Source organism: Daucus carota, chromosome 9, assembly GCF_001625215.2.
Source record: "Daucus carota subsp. sativus chromosome 9, DH1 v3.0, whole genome shotgun sequence".
NCBI classification, from domain to species: domain Eukaryota; kingdom Viridiplantae; phylum Streptophyta; class Magnoliopsida; order Apiales; family Apiaceae; genus Daucus; species Daucus carota.
The window spans coordinates 23,356,649-23,377,992 of NC_030389.2; the positions used below are offsets into that span (position 1 = coordinate 23,356,649).

General features: G+C 36.7%; 1 long non-coding RNA gene across 1 annotated transcript; it reads right to left on the reverse strand.

The window, feature by feature from the left end:
• Positions 1 to 210: 210 nt before the first annotated feature.
• LOC135149374 (uncharacterized) lies at positions 211 to 15,523 on the reverse strand. Its single transcript, XR_010287829.1, has 4 exons — positions 15,368 to 15,523; positions 14,852 to 14,929; positions 13,956 to 14,757; positions 211 to 642 (listed from the first exon to the last, which is right to left on the reverse strand). It is a non-coding gene; the product is annotated as an uncharacterized LOC135149374 (long non-coding RNA).
• Between the last annotated feature and the right edge of the window lie 5,821 nt (positions 15,524 to 21,344).

Consider the following 21,344-nt stretch of genomic DNA (forward strand, 5'->3'; position numbering starts at 1 on the left):
TTTAAATCAATGCTGTAGTTTGTTCTTCTATTGCAACAAAGTTGGCAACACTTTTTTTTTTGGTTTAAGCATTGCCATATACCACTTGTGGCAACAATTTTTTGTCATAATGCATTGCTATTTAAATGATTTACAGTACCAAAACAACCTCTAAGACAACATTTCAATCATATACTGCAACAGTATGATTAAAAAAATTTGACATGACCATTCCAAAAGTATATTATTCCATCATTAAAGGTTCATCACAAGAAAATCCCAAAAAAGAACCAAGAATGTTACCCACCACAAATCTAACGATGCCTACAAAACCACACCCAAGAGCAATACCATTGTTACAAAAATTATTAATAATTATCCTAAATATAGAATGTTAAATAAAATACATCAATATTTTATTACACCAATTTTTTATAAATAAAAAATCCAGAACAGAAGACTTTTCATATCAGCCCCATGGTCATCGATTATTCCAAGAACAGCATCTTCTGGGGCTTGTGTGAAAACCAGCAAAGCATACACCCTCAATTCGATTGTTGAAAGACGGGCGCATAGCAAGTTCCTCAACAACAATTTTCAGTAGATTGTGCCGGTTCATATAGTTTTACAGAGCGTTGTTTCTTTTAAGACAAAGGCTTCAACCTGACAAAAAAAAGAGGGCTTCAAGACCCCAACCAAATCTCATAGCATATCCGAACTATTGCATGGTATTCTAACAAAAAGTAATATGTTACATATTTGATGATGTCACATGTATCTAACTTGTTTAGTGTGCAGAAGCAAATATCAGAGTTTAGCTGGAAATCAGAGTTTAACGACTTCCAGCTGGATCAGAGTTTATCGGTGATCAGAGTTTGCAAGCGGCTGATTTTCAGGAGCAGATCTGGCTAAATAAGGAAGATAAAGATCAAGGGAGATTGTGCAAATCAGGACAGCAGAAGGATAGCTACTGATTAGATTATTTTAGGAAGCAGATAATTATAAATCAATCAGTAGATATCATGTAACTGTGTATATAAACACAGATTAGGGTTTACTCTATAAGAGTTAGAACATCGAAAATATTATTCTTGTAACCCAGCAGCTCTTAGTGATAAGATATAAATCACTAAGAGAGTTTTTGTAACCTACTGAGTTTTGTGAATAAGAGTTTACTTTGTTAATTCTCTTATTTGAGTATTCTATTATTGATTGTGTTCACTATATTGATTTATATAGTGATTTAATTCGGCCTGACAAGTGGTATCAGAGCCAGCTCTGTTGATATACCTACAGTGAGATCTTAATCACACAATCATGTCTGAAAAATCACAAACTTCAAACAGTAGATATGAGTCACTTAGGGTTCCGGTCCTCAGGGCATCTGAATATCCTATCTGGAAGGTTAGGATGGCTATGTTTCTGGAATCCACAGATCCAGAGTACCTGGACAGGATTTATGATGACCCACACATGCCAACAAAGCTCTCTGTTGCAGTTGGAGATGAACCCCAGAAGATGATCCCCGAAGAAAAGAAAACTATACTCCTGAGGACATCTCATCAATCAGTAAGGATGCAAAAGTAAAACACTTATTGCACAGTGCTCTAGACAATGCTATGTCAAACAGGGTGATTGGATGCAAAACTGCAAAAGAAATATGGGATGCTTTGAAAATCAGATGTCAAGGAACCAAAGCCATCAAAAAGAACAGAAGGACCATACTTACTCAAGAGTATGAACACTTTGATTCAAAAACTGGTGAATCATTGACTGATCTTTATGACAGGTTTGTCAAGCTGCTGAATGACTTATCTCTAGTGGATAAAGAATATGACTTAGAAGATTCAAATCTCAAATTTCTGCTTGCTCTTCCTGAAAAGTGGGATTTGAAGGTAACCACTATAAGAGATAATCATAATCTTGAAGAGATGTCTTTGGATGATATCTTTGGAAGATTGAAAACTTATGAACTTGAGATAGAGCAAAGGAGCAAACGACATGGTGGGAAACCCAAACCAGTTGCTCTAAAAGTTCAAGAAGAAACAGCTGTGAAAAGCAAGGGAAAAGCACATGTCAAAAAGTCTGATACTGAGTCATCAAACTCTGATGATGACTCAGACACTGATATACCTTCAGACTCCGATGACAGTGATACTGAGATGATGCAGCTGGCAGCACTGATGGTGAAAAGCTTCAAGAATATGGCTTACAAGAACTTCAACAAAGGGAAGAAGTTCTCAAGGAAGGACAGAAACTCTGATAAGAAGGTCTTCAAAAGGAATGAAGGCAAAGATGAAAAATCTGGAAAAGCTGATAAGTCTAAATACACCTGCTTCAATTGTGGTGAGAAAGGTCATTTTGCAACTGAGTGTAAGAAAGCCAAGAAAGAAAATGAACAAGCCCTTATCACAAAGAAGGGAAGCTGGGCAGACTCATCAGAATCAGAGGAAGAAGTCAACTATGGCTTGATGGCAAACATGGACAACAACACTGAGGCTGTTGAAACTAAGGTACCCCATTCCACTCTTGCTTTTGACACTGAAGATATAACTGAGTTAAGATTGTTTCTCAAAAATATGCATGTTAGTTATAGAGATCAAACTTTAGAAAATGAGAGACTAAAATCTGAGATCTTAGAAGTTAAGAAAAGGAATGATTATCTTGAGAAAGAACTAGTTCAGATGCTAGAAGTTTAGAAGGAGAGAGATAACTCTGTTTTTGTTAAAAATGAACTCTTAAAGAAAACTGCTAAGGAAAGAGAGATAATCAAAACTTGGACTAACTCAGGAAAGACTACTCAGAATATCTTAGAAAGTGGAAACTGGAAGAAAGGTTTAGGATACTCTGATAAAAATGAAGCTGAATCACAAAAACAAGAAACCATTAAAATTGAGAGACCTAAGGTTGTTCCAGTAAGATTTGTTGCTGAATCAAAGGCTCAGGACAAATCAAAGACTGATAAACCTAAACAGGTCAATATTGGTTTAATGACTCAGAAACAGCTTAAGCATAAGCTCAAGGAGGTTAAGAAAGAAAACAGGATTAAGGAACCTAGAAAAAATAGAAATGGGAAGGTAGGAATAAACAAAAGCAACAATTATATGCCTATTCCAAATGCTCCTAGGAAAAACTTGTCATAATTGTGGTAATCCTAATCATCTTGCTTCTTTTTGCAGGAAGAATAAGGACATAAATGCTATGTCTCCCAAATCAGATGTTAAGACTAGGAATACTAGATTTAGACCAGAAAATCCTTGTTTTCATTGTGGTAGTTTATGGCATTCCATCTACACTTGTAAGGAATACCATAGTTTATACTATGTTTATTATGAATTAAAACCTTCTTTGAAGAAAAAGATTGATTCTCCTGGTTTAAACTCTGTTAAAAAGTCTGTGAGCACAAACTCTGATTTAAACTCTGATAAATCTTCCGCTGCTAGTCTTAACAAACTTAACAAGAACAAAGGATCCAAGCAAGTCTGGGTCCTTAAAACTAATCATTAGTTGTGTATGTGATTGCAGGGCAACAGGAAAAACATCCTAGTTCTGGACAGTGGATGCTCAGGACATATGACAGGAAATAAAGCCCTGCTATCAGACTTTGTGGAGATGGCAACATAGGGAAAACTTTGGGATTTGGCAATATCAATCTTGGAAATGTCATCATTCAATCTGTAGCTCTGGTCTTAGGACTTAAGCACAATCTGCTGAGCATAAGTCAAATCTGTGACAGAGGGTATCATGTTGATTTCCTAAAAGAACACTGTGAGGTCATTAGTAAAAGCACTGGGAAAGTTGTTATGAAAGGATATAGACATGGAAACATCTATGAAGCCAAGCTCTCTTTAAACTCTGAAAGCTCTGCAATCTGTCTACTTGGCAGAGCGAGTATTGAAGAAAGCTGGAACTGGCACAAGAAACTATCTCACCTGAACTTCAACAATATAAATGAGTTAGTGAAGAAAGATCTTGTGAGAGGACTTCCCAAATCAGTTTTTACTCCAGATGGACTCTGTGACTCCTGTCAGAAGGCAAAACAGAAGAAATCCTCATTCAAAAGTAAAACTGAGTCCTCAATTCTTGAGCCATATCATCTGCTTCATGTTGATCTTTTTGGACCAGTAAATATAATGTCCATTGCAAAGAAAAGATATACTCTGGTCATTGTTGATGAATTTACCAGATATACTTGGGTATATTTTCCACACAGCAAGGATGAAACAACATCTCTTTTAATTGAGCATGTCAGACAACTGGACAAAATTTCCAAAGATGCAGTCAAGATCATCAGAAGTGATAATGGCACTGAGTTCAAGAATTCTAAGATGGAAGAGTTCTGTAAAGTAAATGGAATTAAGCAAGAATTTTCAGCACCTGGAACACCTCAGCAAAATGGTGTTATGGAACGAAAGAACAGAAATCTGATTGAAGCTGCTAGAACCATGTTGGAGGAAGCAAAGTTGCCAACTTACTTCTGGGCTGAAGCTGTGCAAACTGCTTGTTTCACACAGAATGCAACTCTGATAAATAAGCATGGGAAAACACCATTTGAGATGGTAAATGGCAGGAAACCAAATCTCAAATACTTCCATATATTTGGGTGTAAATGCTTTGTTCTGAAAAATCATCCTGAACAGTTGACCAAATTTGATTTAAAAGCTGATGAAGGAATCTTTGTTGGCTATCCTCTGTCAACAAAAGCCTTCAGAGTTTACAATCTGAGAACAAAGGTAGTCATGGAATCCATTAATGTATCCTTTGATGACAAGAAAATTACTGGAATGGAAGATTTTGCTGACCATGAGCAACTGAGATTTGAAGATGAAGATGCATTCTCTGACTCCATAAACTCTGACTCTGAGATCATATCAGAGTATGTCACTCCAACTCACCTACCTCAAGCACATGTTGAGGGGGAGCACTTTCACAATGAAAATCTGGGTGAAAATGTTGAAGACTCAGCAGAAAACATAAACTCTGATACTGACTCCTCTAACTCTGATCATTCTACATCAGAGAATCATGAGAACACATCTTCAGGGGGAGCATCAGAAACTCAGAATACTCATAGAGATAGCATGAATAATGGGGGAGAGGCATCAGAGAATCAGAATGACACTGGAAACAGCATGGATTATGGGGGAGGATCTAGTTCCAGAAGTCAACTGCCACATGAAAGGAAATGGACAAAGTCTCATACACCAGATCTGATAATTGGAGATCCAGATGCCGGAGTACAAACCAGAACTGCAACAACAAATGAATGCTTATTTCACTCATTTTTATCTCAGACAAAACCAAAGAAAGTGGAAGAAGCTCTTAAGGATGCTGATTGGGTAATAGCAATGCAGGTGGAGTTAAATGAATTTGAAAGAAACAAAGTCTGGACACTAGTACCAAGACCAAAGAACAGATCAATAGTTGGTACCAAATGGGTGTTCAGAAACAAGACAGACAGTGATGGAATAATCACCAGAAATAAAGCCAGACTGGTAGCCAAGGGATACTCTCAACAAGAAGGAATTGACTATGATGAGACCTTTGCCCCAGTTGCCAGATTAGAAGCAATTAGAATTTTCTTGGCTTATGCAGCACACAAGAAATTCAAAGTTTTTCAGATGGATGTAAAGAGTGCTTTTCTAAATGGAGAGCTGGAGGAAGAAGTATATGTTGAACAACCTCCAGGTTTTGTGGACACAAAATTTCCAGATCATGTCTACAGACTGGATAAAGCACTGTATGGACTAAAGCAAGCACCAAGAGCATGGTATGAAACTCTGGCTCAATTCCTCTTGGACAGTACGTGGTTTCAACAGAGGTACAATAGACAAAACTCTGTTTTATCTCAACCATGGTAATGACCTGCTTTTAGTTCAAGTTTATGTAGATGATATCATTTTTGGATCTACTAATCCTAAACTCTGTGAAAGATTCTCAAAGCTTATGCAGTCTAGATATCAGATGAGCATGATGGGAGAGATGAGCTATTTTCTGGGGCTGCAAGTTAAGAAGACTGATGAGGGAATTTTCATTAATCAGTCTAAGTACACCAGAAACCTGCTAATAAAATTTGGTATGCAGGATAGTTCAGCTGCCACTACTCCCATGGCAACAGCCACTAAGTTAGATAAAGATACTGGATCACCAGTAGAAATTACTAACTACAGAGGTATGATAGGCTCACTTCTATATCTAACTGCTAGTAGACCTGATATTATGTTTGCTACCTGTCTCTGTGCAAGATTTCAAGCAGATCCAAGAGAACCACATCTGATAGTAGTCAAAAGGATTTTCAAATATCTCAAGGGTACAGTTGAGATGGGACTCTGGTATCCCAGAGAATCAGATTTTACAATGATTGGTTACTCTGATGCAGATTTTGCAGGATGCAAAATAGACAAAAAAAACACATGTGGGAGTTGTCAATTTCTTGGAGGAAGACTGGTGTCTTGGTTCAGTAAGAAACAAAAATCAATTTCCATATCTACTGCAGAGGCAGAGTATATTGCTGCAGGAAGCTGCTGTGCTCAGATTTTATGGATGAAAAATCAACTGTTGGACTATGGGTTATCTCTTACTCAAATCCCTATTTACTGTGATAACCAAAGTGCTATTGCCATGACAGGAAATCCAGTACAGCATTCCATGACCAAGCACATCAGCATAAGATATCATTTCATCAGAGAACATGTGATGGAAGGAACAGTAGAACTTCACTTTGTTCCAACAGATCAGCAGTTAGCAGATATCTTCACCAAACCTTTGGCAGAAGCAACATTTACAAGACTTGTAAACGAATTAGGGATGATCTCTGGTCCTCTCTAAACTCTGCTACATTTCGTAATAAAATATCTGTTATTAATCACTTTTATATACTTGATCTACATCTGCATCTGTTATTCTCTGATCTAAACTCTGATGATTATGCTCTGATTTGACAAACTCTGATGTTTATACTCTGACCTGACAAACTCTGATGACATGAATTTTCACTGATAAGAGCATTTCCTGTGAAGAATATGTTGCAAATACTTGAATTAAGTCATGAACATCTCTAAAGTCTGATTTTTGTGATATTACATATGTGGAAATCTATGTTACACAAAACATGATTTAAAGCTGTTACCTAGACTGCCTTACTTTTTAAATATTAGACATGTCTTCAGTGAAGAACTTGCTTTACTCCCCTTATGAGCTAAGAGTGAATAAGTCTCAGATATGGATCAACAAAAATTTGTTTCTTCTCAGAAAAGAAAAGAAAAGAAAAGAAAGAAAGGTTATCTCAGGTACTCCTTTGAGATCTTAGAAATTTTGTGAAAGGAAAGATCCAAGTGCACTGCTGGTATTAAGCAAAATGCATCAGAAAAATCGTATTTTTTTTGGAGACCTTTCGCATTCTATGATTACTGGAGAAATACACTGAGAAATAAAAATCTGATGAAGGTTATGACTCACTTACCATGAGAAGTTTCCTTTCAAAAGATAAATGTCTTACAAAAGAGAAGAAAAATTATACTCTGATCCATATTGTGAACAACTCGGCTTATGAAGTGGTTAAAACATTTTCGGTTAATCTGATTATTTCTAATGTTTTTTAAGAAGTTTGTCAATCTCTATGACAATAGAGGAATCATGTCCACACACACCTTTCACTCCGCATTTGTGATTGACAAATTTTATGACATCGAGTGATTTTTGATTAAATTCAAATAATCGTTTGCAAACTCTGAGGAAAAATTGATATTCAGACTTTCAATATCTATCTCTCATTAGTACGAAATTTTATGAATAATCTCTGATTTGTCTCATAATATGCCATTTAATTAAACTCTGGTCAATGGTCAAATATCTGATCAAAGTCGGAGTTTAACATAAATGATTTTTGGTCACGAGAATATTAGATTTAATTGTCAAACGGTACAAAATCCATTTGAATTCCTGAGTGGAGAAAAACACGGTAAATAACTGTGTTTCCTCGGTAATTGTTGCACAGACATACAGATTCACACGCCTGTCATCATTACCTCTCCACTACCATTTTTTTTGTTACCGTTAGACACCTGCCACGTGTCCCACTACCACTTCGAGTCAGTAAATCGTGTATACACACATATATGTCAGCTTTGAAAAGTTTTTCACTTTTTACACACGATATTTTACTGTCTCTCTCTCTCATACACTCTCTTCTCAATTTCTACTACGCATTTCATCAAACACCTTACCTGCAATCTTTAAACTCTCATTTTCTTTCAGAATCATGTCGACAACAGCGTTTGAGATTGATGGAGCAAAGTTTGTGACAAATAACTATGCTGCCATACTAGACAATGATGAAGCCCCCAAGGAGTTTCATCTTATTCAGGATTTTTTGGCTCACAGTGAGCTTATGTACGCTCTAACTCAGCCAGAGTCCATTTCCCCTTCGCAAGTCCTCACCTTCTGGAGAACAGCCAACTATGATGATGGGGGTGATCAAGGCTCTCCATCTCTGACATGTGACTATGAGGGTCAGGAGTATGTCGTTTCACCAGCAACAATCAGGAAGGCTCTTCATCATCCTGAACAGAAGAAATTTGATTCTCCAGTCCCTACTCAAACTCTGAGGGACATGATGATTTTCTTTGGGTACACGGCCAGTACAGACAAGATGGGGGAGCTTAAGCGTCCAAACCTCTGCAAGGAATGGAGCTTTTTCTATGACTGCATCACAAGGGCATTTGGAAACAAGTGCAGTAACTTTGATGCCATTCCAATATTCAGCCAACAGATCGGGTACTCTCTGATTCATAATCTTAAACTTGATCTTGCTACATCCATACTGCGCTTTATTGGAGATAAAAGAAAAGAGAATATGAACATTGTGTATTATGCTAGATTCTGTCAGCTTATATTCTCTTATTGTTTTCCTGATGTACCCATCCCTGAGACTGGTAATGAATTGCCATTTAAAATCACTAAACGTGCTTTTACTGATCTCATCAAAAAGGACAGTAAGAAACCCAACCAGTGTTTGCCAAATAAGTATGGACCATTATTCTCTGATGAGAATATACCACATCCTGCCTCCACTACTGATCAACCAGACATTGTCCCAACCTCTGGTCCTTCCCAACAAGGGCCAGTTGTAAAATCTGATCAAACCTTAACCTCTGGTCCTTCCCAAAAAGGGCCAGTTGAAACATCTCCACCTAAGAGGGTTCTCAGGTCCTCAAAATCCCAACCAAACCCTCTCCTCCTCCCAGAAAAAGAAGATTCTTGCAAAAAATATCAGACTCTGACGAAGCATCTCCACCTCCTCCACCAGCAAAGAAACAGAGGAAGAAAATCAAGCCCACCAACATCACTGACCTGACTGTTGAGCCACCTCAGTCAGAGGATCTCACACAGGCCTTGATCCAATTCTCTGATCAACCTTCAAGTGCAGAGCCAGTCATGATTGAACCTATTTCTGCAGTTCCACTTGAACCTTTGGAAGCTGACATTCACATGTCAGAATCAACATCAGAATTTAATGATCAACCAGCATTGGCCAAATCAGATGAAGGGTTGAAGTTGAATCAGGAATCTCTGATTCAACATGAAGACATTATTGCAGATGACACTCATGTGTCAGATAAAATTCCTGATATTCCAAGCCAATCAGAAGATGCACATATAGAGGTTGTACTGCAAATGATTCAAGACTCTCTGATTCAAACTCAGGCTGATGTTGCAGCTCCTGTTCAGGAGGTTCCTACAGCTGCAATTTCTGATGCATCAACAGAAACTCTGGCATCTCATACTCTAAGTATATTTGTCAATGATGATGATGATGATGCAACAGAGGTCACCTCTGTTCCTATTCAAACTTCTGCTTCTCCCTTCTCTGATCCAGTCAGGGAATCAACTCCAGTCAGCATTGATTCTCCAGTACATACACTGTCACCAGTCATAGAATCTACTCCTACTCCAGTTCATGCTTCTCCAATTCAACATCCCATTTCTGCACAGAGAAAAGTCTGTCAACTATCATATTTCAAGAGGATGTGCAGAGTTCCACCTCCATCTGTGGAAGACAGACTGACCTCTATTGAGGCCACCCAAACATCAATGCAGCACACTCTGGCTGATTTGAGCTCCTCTGTAGCTCAGCTGGTTAAATTTCTCACCTCTACTGATGTCAAAAAGGGGGAGAAAATATCTAAAGACAAATGCAAATCTGACCAGAAAATGACAAAGAGAAGGCCAGATGGTGATGAAGAAGGTAATAGGAAGATGGCTGACAAGCAGCTAAAGCTGTTACAAATCAAAGAGAAGGAAAGGAGTGATAAGGAAGCAGACTCTGATAGACCCAGAGATTCTCAACAAACACACAAGTCTATGGAGTTGACTGTTATGTCTCAAGTTCAGAGCATAAGTGAAGCAGTCAGAATATCTGATGATATATCTAAAGAACTTGCAGTTGTGAACTCTGAGGTTGAGAAGAAGAAAGAAGATCTGATTCCTGAATCAGATAAGCTGATTGAAGCTGGAGATCCTGAATCTCAGAGGTTTTGCCAAACTCTGAAGTTCAGAGGCAGAGAATCCACCCTATTCTACAAATCTCCTTCTTTGCGCATTGATGAAGCTGTAGCAAGGAAAATATTTGAAAAAGAAAATCCAGGAGTGCACCTAGAAGCTATCAGACTTGAGGAAGAGAGACTAGCTGCTGAAAAGAGGAAGATCAGCAAGACAAAGTCTGATGAGCAAAAACAAGTTACTGATCCCTCACAGAAACAGAAGAATCCAAAGCAAAAAGGGATAGTAATTAGTGAGGTGAACTACACTGATATCAACAGACCAAGAACCAGATCTCAAACTCAATCTGAGTCTGTTTCAAAAGACAAAGGAAAGAAAACTGTTGATGGAGTTCCTCCCGTGATAAAGATGTCAATGATCAAGATAGCATCAGAGAATCCTTCTCAGAGGATGAAAGAGCTAAGCAAGAATGCAAATATAATCACTGATGTATCTGATCAAACAGAAGAAGAAGAAGCTGGATTGACCAGATGAAGAAAGGGTGAAGACAAATCAATCTCTGATATAACTTTAACCTCTGACAACGCTCAAGTTAAAGTTCCAGTAACAGAAGAGAAGACTAAGACTGAAGATGCTGTAGTCTCTTGGCTGAAGATAAAATCTGAGAAGACTCAAGATCAGAAAAAGAAGAGTCTATTTGGAAGCCTTGGTACAAGTCTGTACAAGGAAAGCTCAATGCTCACCAGAATCAGAACTCATGGAACCAGAGGAAAGGAAGCTTATGATACTACTGGTCTAGGTCACCGAAAGGAGAAAATTCAAACAAGTTCAGCAACCACTTTCAGAGATCCTTACCCTCTGACTGAAAAAGTGGGAGAAGCTGTCACTCAAAAGGACTTAGATAAAGTAGAATCAGTGCAGATTCTCATGGATACTCATGATGGGCCAGAAGATAAAGAGAAGATTGCCATATTTCTGGAGTCTGGCAGAGTTTACAGAGTCTCAGAAGCTGATCTATTGCTGAAATCTCTGAGAGAGCTTGAACACTTTCACTATATGCTGGAAATCAAGAATGAAGCTACTCAGAGATGGTCTGATCTGATGAAAAGGACTATTAATGAGAAGAGAAGATTTTATGGAGTAAAGTCTGATGAAGAATACATTCCAAAGATAGCTCAAGATGATGGTTCTGAAATATGTATGGAGAAAAATAGCTCTGTGATGGAGACTATTGCAAACACCAGAATCTTGGGTTACAACAATGATGCAGACAGACCAAGGGTAATTCAGCTGGGAGAGGCAATGCAAAGAAGCAAGGTGAATGCCTTGAGAGCAGCTATCTATCAGACTGGGGATGAAACTGAAGAACTCAGAAATGTTAAAGCCCAGATGATACAGACCTTAAAGCTGAAGGAAGAAAATCTGATCAACCAGTTTGTTAGAGAAAGCTATGGATATAGATTGATTTGATAGATAGTTCTGCTGGTTCTGTAAGTTGCAATTAATTCTGTATATTGATTATCTTATGCATTTGTCCTTGATAGTTTTTGACATCATCAGTACATATATATAACTTGTTCATTCTGTCTAATGTACAAGTTGGGGGAGATTGTTACATATTTGATGATGTCATGGGTATCTAACTTGTTTAGTGTGCAGAAGCAAATATCAGAGTTTAGCTGGAAATCAGAGTTTAACGACTGCCAGCTGGATCAGAGTTTATCGGTGATCAGAGTTTGCAGGCGGCTGATTTTCAGGAGCAGATTTGGCTAAATAAGGAAGATAAAGATCAAGGGAGATTGTGCAAATCAGGACAGCAGAAGGATAGATACTGATTAGATTATTTTAGGAAGCAGATAATTATAAATCAATCAGTAGATATCATGTAACTGTGTATATAAACACAGATTAGGGTTTACTCTATAAGAGTTAGAACATCAAAAATATTATTCTTGTAACCCAGCAGCTCTTAGTGATAAGATATAAATCACTAAGAGAGTTTTTGTAACCTACTGAGTTTTGTGAATAAGAGTTTACTTTGTTAATTCTCTTATTTGAGTATTCTGTTATTGATTGTGTTCACTATATTGATTTATATAGTGATTTAATTCGGCCTAACATAATAGAAAATGTCAAGATTGACAAACAGAATATCAGTGGTAATAGTATACGCATATAAAGTTCTATATAACATATTAATGGTAAAGTTAAAACAAAGCACATTACAACTAGAATTGCACCATCTTAAAGGCCACGCGATAAATCTAGCATTGTGTATTTCTAAGTGTGCTATTAATTGACCAAAAAGCTCTAACTAACTCAACAACTATCACATCATGTTCTGAATCAGGTGGGGGAAGGACAAGCATGTATACAGGGACGATCTCTCACCTTGTAGATTGCGGCAAGGGTTATAGATATTTATGTCCTAAAAACCAATTCTGAGAATTATCATAAGAAACATCATATTCTACTGGTATCCATTTTCAGGCTATTTGGGCAAATAGGGAAACCAGAACAATTAGAAGATTGCTAATTATAGAGTACTAAAATTAGAAGATTTCTAATTATATAGTACTAAAATTATTATATAGAACTAAATATTAGCTCTGGTCCGCACACATTTCACTTATTTTCATCTAAAGGTCAACTGCCAAATTCACATGTAGGCATTATTCCACACATGATACTTCTATACAACGAAATTAACACATAAAAGGTCGGGTTTCGTGTGATGGTTTGGTGTTTCTTGATATCCCCTGGATTAGGGGTTCAAAACCCCTGAAGCAACCTTCCGCTTAATCAGGGATCCTTTCCTCGGTCAATTTGAATGGCAGTCTTGTGTATGGGCACGACCTTTTAATATAGCAAGGGACAATATAAGGATGGGTTGTCACAGATGGCTAGAATATTGGTGAAATAAACAAAAATCTACAAACTCCACTAGGTGAGACCTTAGGAAAAATCTATATACTCTCAGTTACAATATAAATGTAATCCAGACCAAAGAGTCAGAGAAGTCAGAATTTGGAAAAGAGTCAGAAAAGATGGTCCGATCCCAAAGATACAGGTTACCACAATTTGATTATAATCTTTTAAAAACAGAGTAGAAGGCACAAGACTTTAATTAAATGTTTTTGACTTGCAACAAGGAGCCAAGACCGGGACTGCATAATCAAACAATTCATCTGGACTTCTAAAGTCTCAACCCAAGTCTATCGAAGAATAAGTGTGTCCTTATATGATTGCACAATATAAGGCATTGATGTTTTATTTTAATGTTTTATAAACAACAAAAGAATTTAGTTTCAAGACATATGATTATATAACTTCGTAAAGAATGAGGTCAAGTCATGGCGACACAATAGCTACCCAATCAAAAACTGCAATCAACTAGTTCTCAACCAAGCTAAAGGTAAAGAGTTAAGTTCATACTGAGCTTGTAAAGATAATCTCAACTTTAAATGGAATGTTACCTGGAACATAGATTAAGCAGACCTGAAAAGAGATGAGGAAAACAAAAGATTAGTTCATATCAATATTTTATTTGGTTCAATGTCCAAAATATCAATAAAAAGAAAAAAAATTACAAACACCAAATATAAGATAGTTTAGTTACTGTGATCTTTATATCTAGAATGCATCCTCACTGACTAATTATCATAGCTAAATCTTGTTCACTGATGAATGATGATAATCATGAAATTAGTAAATAATAATAGAGATATATATCATGAGCAGAAAGAAGTAGCAGCATCTAGATTTTTAAGGTGCTTCTCTGTCCCTATATACCAAGTTATCCTCCTGAATGCGTCAATTTTCTCTTTTACTAGACTCTAGGTTGTTTATATAGTTACATTAAGAACCACGCACTGGTCCAAATAAGTCTATATATTATGTGCTAGTGCTAATGATAATAGCTAAAGTAGATTACAAGTTAAATCAACTTCTACAAATGAAAAAATAAAGATTAGTCATCAGTATATATGCAGTATAAATGTACCAAGAATATGGAAGAAAATATGAACGTTACCCACACTCGGTTAGGGCTGTGGGAGTCGAACGCTGGGACAGATCAACTTGACATATTCTTAAATTTCAAAAACAATTAGGATCTAGAACTAGACATGAATGCTGGAACTCAGGATGCAAGTGTAGCACATAAAATTTTATATAGAACTAGAAATGGGGTACTTCAATGATATAAAGAACAAAAGATTAAAACAACAAGTTTACTTCTTTTACTTCTCTGATTGCAGATTCACATATATCCTCTCCCTGTTAGGTTGACATAAAGTTTGTGGATTAAAACATAAACAATGGTCTTATGTGAATTAATGAACATTAAAGTGAAACGACTTTGTCTGCTTACCACATCAACAGTACGAGTACTTAGCTTCCACAAGCCTGAGCCTTTGAATATGCCATTATTTTCTTGGACAACTAGAATCTGTGTACGTAAAATGGCAACATATCTTGCTCATCAGATTAATAGAAAACATACAATTTTCACCGAATTCTAGAAGATTAGTATTCATTTTTTGGAAATATATTGGTTCATTGGAAATATATCTTGCTCATCAGATTAATTGCAGAGTGGTGGCAAAGAAAGGGTTAAAAAAAACTAACTTACCAAACCAATGCGCTCATGGGTGTGTGATTATTCCATTGCTTAGGACATAAATTAAACCCCTAAATTAACAAACAAACAATACCCCTAAATTATGAACTCTTCATTAAACAAAAGTAAGACCTAATTGAGACTATGAATGCTTAATTTAACAAACTTAAGACCAAATCAACAATATATAATCGATTAAACACATGAACAAATTCAATTAAACACATGTATAAACTCTATTGAACATAAATCTAACCCATTACATACTTGATACTTCAAGTTATTACCGAAAGAATATTGATCCCTCCATCAACAGCTCTCTTCGATCACACCTTCTCGCCTTCTTCGATCTTCTCTCTCTCTCGTTCTCTCTTTCTCTCTATATATCGCCTTCTATTTTCTCTCTCCATGGCCAGGTTTATGTCTGAGTGCTAATGAGGCTATAGACTGAGTGTTCTTTTTTCTCAATCTGCTTTAATTTTATTAACCCGACAAAAATAATTTTATCCCGCTCTTGAATTTTCACTGGCCCGCCAAGTTTTTTGGCTCAAAAATTAACATCTATTGCAATGATGTTTAAATAACATTGCAATAGACTATTCATTCCGAAATTCGTAACAAAATTTTGATTCTATTGTAACGATTTTTTTGGCGTTACAATACTCTGATTTTATTTTTTCAACAGCAACGATTTTGAAGAAATTTTCTGTTGAGTGGTTGCACAATCCAATCTATGGTATAGTGTGAATTAAATATTCCTTGTCAATTAAACAATTAGGCGGTGGCTTGTTCGTCGATTCTTCGTCCTCTTAGTTCTTCTTCATTTGTTGACACAATTTGGAATCTTCTGAATAAATAAAGTATTTAAACTTTATACCTTCTGATCTTCTGGACGTGCCACAAAAGATTATTTGTACACTGAGGCTTGATCATATTAATGAACTTCTTCCAGTGGTTTGGAGCAGCATCCTGAAATTCTTCTGACATAAAATCTTCAATAAATCATTTGACGTTCTTCGTACGGATTCCGGTTAATAGTATTTGCTATTTAATTGCTTTCTAATCAGAGTTAAGTTAATACTCTTAAATACAAATAGGCTAAACATGTGCCTTTCATTAATAACTACATATATACAAATCTCTTATATATACTCGGATATATATCAATTATGAAGGCTTCAAGTGGTTTACTTGGGGTAGGAGATCACTGGATAACTATTAAAGAAGGCTGATTTATCCCAAACTAGAGGGGATAAGAGCTTATCTCTTGGAAACACTTATCAAGAACTACATGGGCTTGATCCCTCTATAAATAAGGTATGTAGACACCTTGCAAAAGGATTCAGATTCACAAGTCCTACACTCTAAAGAGAGGCACATGTAACCTTAGTGACATTTTCTCCGGGCACTCGCAGGATGGAATTTCATTATTCCGGCCTCATTGTTTGGCATTTTGCAAGCTCAGCCCCTAATTAAATACACTCATTTCACCACTTTTCTCGGTAGTTGCGCCCCTGGGCATAGTCAGCTATTCATTTATTTGCAACAATTATCCCTATAATTACGGCATATAATTCTAGGGGTGTTGTACCAATTCCTCTCACAACACTTTTTGGCGCTAGATGGTGGGGATTACTGATCTTAAAGAGGAGAGATGTCAGAAATTCCCGAAAATTCAGAAAATCTCAAGACACCGGAGGAAGGTACTAAAGGCAATGGCAATGCATCCGGTGAGGAGTTAACACATGAACAAATGCAACATAAGATTAAGAGGATTGGCAGAAAAATTGCCTCATTGAAGAAGAACTCGAAAAGGTCTAAAAAGGCGCGAGACATCACGCCGCAAGGCTGAATTTTGAGGGCGAAAATGGCAGGAAGGAGGATGGCAACCCCGAAAAAGAGGCTGATTTGGATGAGAATGAAAAGGAACACTCACTAGGTTCTAGTCTGAATGCGTTTGATCGTTAGAGAAAGAAATTGACTGAGCAAAATTTAAGGTGCCGGCTTGATATTGAGGCTGTTCACAAGGACAAGGGTCACAATCAGGGGCTACTCCCAATCAAAGGAGGTAGAAGCCCCCGTCTTGAGCCAAGTCCCAAGATAAGAACCCCAGGCCTTTGAAAGTAATCTCTATTCACGATGATGAGAGAAGCTCGGGATCACATAACTGAGACCACGAGGTTCCACTAGGTGGTGAGGGTACCACCGTGAACTGTTACAAGCTGGTGGAACCCGAGGAGAAGCCCAAGGCACAACCCCCATGGAGAGGTATTAATAAAGTTTGTAAAGAAAACTTGTAATATGGTTATTATTATGTAACACCCAGGAGAGGAACCATACGTGGAGGTTTCTCACATGAGTGATGGAGGGGCAGCTCTCATGGACGCATCTCAAACAAAGAAAGCCCTAGAAATTGAACCCTTAGTTGAGGGAGTCGTGGAGGATGTCGTTGACAGTGATTCAGAGGAGGTTAAGCAAGTGCAGCCTCAGAATGAAAAATAGGAGGGCAACCGTGGAATGCCCAATGGCTTGAACAATGCTATGATTACTTACCAATTTGAGGACCGAGAAAATGCATCCCGTTCATGAGGTCCTGGATGTGCAACCTTGAAATGGCAGCAAGCAGGGGGGTTACAGTTAAAATTGATGCCAGAAACTCAGGTGAAGACAGGAGCAGCTAGGGACACCCTGTCCAAGTTGGTAGATGAATACGACCCTTCAAAAGAGCTGAAGATTGGGAAGCAATTGGGGCTGGAACTAAGGGAAGCCCTAGTTTCGTTCTTAAGGAACAACCTAGGTGTCTTTGCTTGGGATCATTCAGACATGATCGACCCTGATGTCATGTGTCACAATCTTAATGTTGATCCAAATAGAAAGGGAGCTACCTTCCTACAAGAGGAGGTAGACCGGCTATTGAAGGCAGGCCTAGTAAAGGAGGCCTTTTACCCTACATGGCTGGAAAATCCAGTGCTAGTAAGGAAGCCAAATGGGAAGTGGAGAACTTTCATATATTTCACGAATCTGAACAAGGCATGCCTGAGGGATAGCTTCCCACTCCCACGAATAGACCAACTAGTGGACTCCAATGCAGGCATGTCTTACTAAGGTTTATGGATGCATACTCAGCCTACAACCAGATCTCATGTTTGAACCAGACCAGGAACAAACCTCTTTCATCATAGATAGGGGTCTCTACGGGTATATTGGGATGCCTTTCGGATTACTGAAAGCATGAGCTACCTATCAGCGGCTAGTCAACAAGATGTTCAAAGACCAAATTGGCAAAACCATGGAAGTGTACGTAGATGATGTGTTGGTCAAATCAAAGGAGGTAGTGGATCACGTGGCACATCTATCAGAGATGTTCAATATATTAAGGGTTTACAGGATGAAGCTAAACCCCCAGAAGTGTGTATTTGGGGTTTATTATCAATCACAGACGGATTGAAGCGAACCCTGCAAAAATCAAGGCTTTAATTGAGAAGAGATCCCCTAGGAATGTAAAGGAGGTTCGATGTAACATCTAGGATTATCTGTGTAATTATTTTGATGATTAATGAATATTATGTGAGTTTTGTGAAATAATTATTCCCTGTCCTATTAATTTGGCTGCTTGTATATGATTAAATTTGAGGAATATTAATTTTCATATGCTCAGGAAAAAATATAGTTTATTTAGGTATTTTCTTATTGATTTATGTATTGCTATATGATTTTATAATTGATTTGTGGATTTAATTACGTATATTATATTTAATTATTAATTATTTTGATTTTTTAAAAACCATCCACTTGTAACGGTGCCGCGATTTTACATCCCATAAGTTGCAACAAAACTCACCTTTAGCCTAATTTGAATATTCTGAACACTTTTCATGTTTTGACTTTTTGGATCCGGAGTACGGTTTCCCCCAGAGTCGGTCCGACGGAGTTTTTCGGGTATCTTAATTACCGATAATTATCTGGTTATCTCGATATACGTGAAAGCAAGATATTTTGATGATTATATTATTCATTTTATCGAAATACATGCAAATGGGACCTGCTGACCAATCATTGATTTAAAATACCCCGTTTTGATAATTATCTCGAAAACCAGTACCGACTTGACCCGTTTTATTAATATTTAACTATTAAATGTCGTATTTTTGTATCATATATGATCCAAAAGGGTATTAATTATTCGTAAATATAAATAGCCTTAACCTTATTTTATTTTATTCCGTATATCATAATTAAATATGGGTTTTTCGAGAGAGTGTTCTTCGTGTTCTTGAGGATCGAACGAGGAGTTGGAAGCGTTAACGGACTCGGATTTTTGCGTTCAAGTGCTCAAATCGAAGGTTTTGAGGAGTTGAATCCATATCTAGCATTAGAATCAGTGCAACAACTAATTTTAATGTTAAATTAGGGCTTTTTGATAAGGTTAAATTAGGGCACTAATTTGGGATTTTAAATTCGGATTAAAATAAGGTTAAATTACGGCTTTTTGATTTTAATGTTGTTCATATGTTCTGATGATTCCATGTTGTAGATAATCTTCTCCTGGTCATTTTTATATATTATACTTTAAATTTGGACGTCATTAGATCAAGCATGTCAAGGGGAGTCTGTAGGTATACTCAAATGTTGTGAACGACCTCCGTAGAGGTCGCCGGAGCCTGGGAAACACGGCGGCTGCACTACGTTCGGCCGTGTTTTCCGGCTGCCACGGTGATCCTTTGCCAAAACCAGCAACGAGGACTGATTCCTGGGAGTATGTGGGATAAATCTGCACTTTTTGGAAGTCTTCTGGGCAGTTCTGGTGACTGCCGACGAGCTCAGTGGCGGCGGCCATGGTTGCCGGCGGTGGTGTGTGAAGATGGTGATGAAAAATTGAAAATGTTGTTTCATCACCCATCTTTTGCATACTTACCAAATAACCCTGAAACTTTAATCTTTACAGTTTACACCACAACACAAAACTTTGAGAAGTTTCCAAAATAACCATTTTAAAATTATTTTCAAAAATCTTTTTTAAATTATTTATTGTATTTTCAAAAAAATAGTTTTTAATTAGTTATTAATTTAAAAATAAATTTTATTTAATTAATTAATATTAATTAATAAATAATTATTATAATTAGTCATTAAATTTAAATATTAATTTGTTCATTTTTTAATTATTTATTAATTAATTTCTATTGAATAATTAATTAGATTTAATTATTTTAACTAATTTAAAAAATTCTGAAACATAGTTTCGAGATTTGAAATATTTTTCTAAAATATGTTAGAGGCTCGTAAATTGATTTCAAATGATTTTGGACCCGATTTCAAGCATTCAGACTCGATTATCTATTTAGAAAATGATTCTTTCATCCGTTTTAATTCTGAAAAATATTCCAAAATTCATATTAAATGCCAGAAAAATCCTTGAGACCTCAAACCTTCTTTGAAAAATAGTTTTATTGAATATTTTGTGTGATACGTGTTATGTGCTATTTGATTGATGTATTATATGCCTATGTGAACGTTACTCCCTCCGTCTCTTTTTAGTTGTCACATTTGATTTTGTGCCGGTCAGATGGACCAAAATTTGACTGAAGTTTTTTAATATAATATCAGTTGATTAAATACAAAAAATATGTCACCGAAAATAACTTCTAATTTACTGTTAGATGAATTTTTAGTTTTTTAAAATAATGAAAGAGTGAATTATAATTTTTGGTCAAAAATTAGTCAATTTGACCAATAAAAATAGAAATCTGACAACTAAAAAGGGACGGAGGGAGTATATGATTGTTTTAGCGTATCTTATAATTCGTAAATCGGATTTGTGTGAAACGAATGGTATATTGAAGATCGTTTCGATTGTGTGATGATGAGAATAGTATGAGATCTTATATTGATGAATAATTGTTCTGATTAGCAGATGAAGTAAGAAATAGAAAGGGGAAGCAAGTGGCAATAGAATAGAATATCGAGCGAGTGTACTTGAGACTGGATATCATCAAAATAAGACAAATTCCCTGAGACTTTCCTTTGAATATAATGCATTTTTTGTGATTATTTAGTAAGCCCTCTTCTTAAACCTTGTAATCCAATTGATTATAGCATAAGTTGTTATTCTATTGATTCTTGAGTCTTCAACCAGATTCTTTGATACTTGTTGTGTAACCTATTTCAATTGTATACCTTCAATTCTTGAAACCCCTGAGTGAATACCATTTGAACCTTATTTCATTTCAATTACATAACCCTC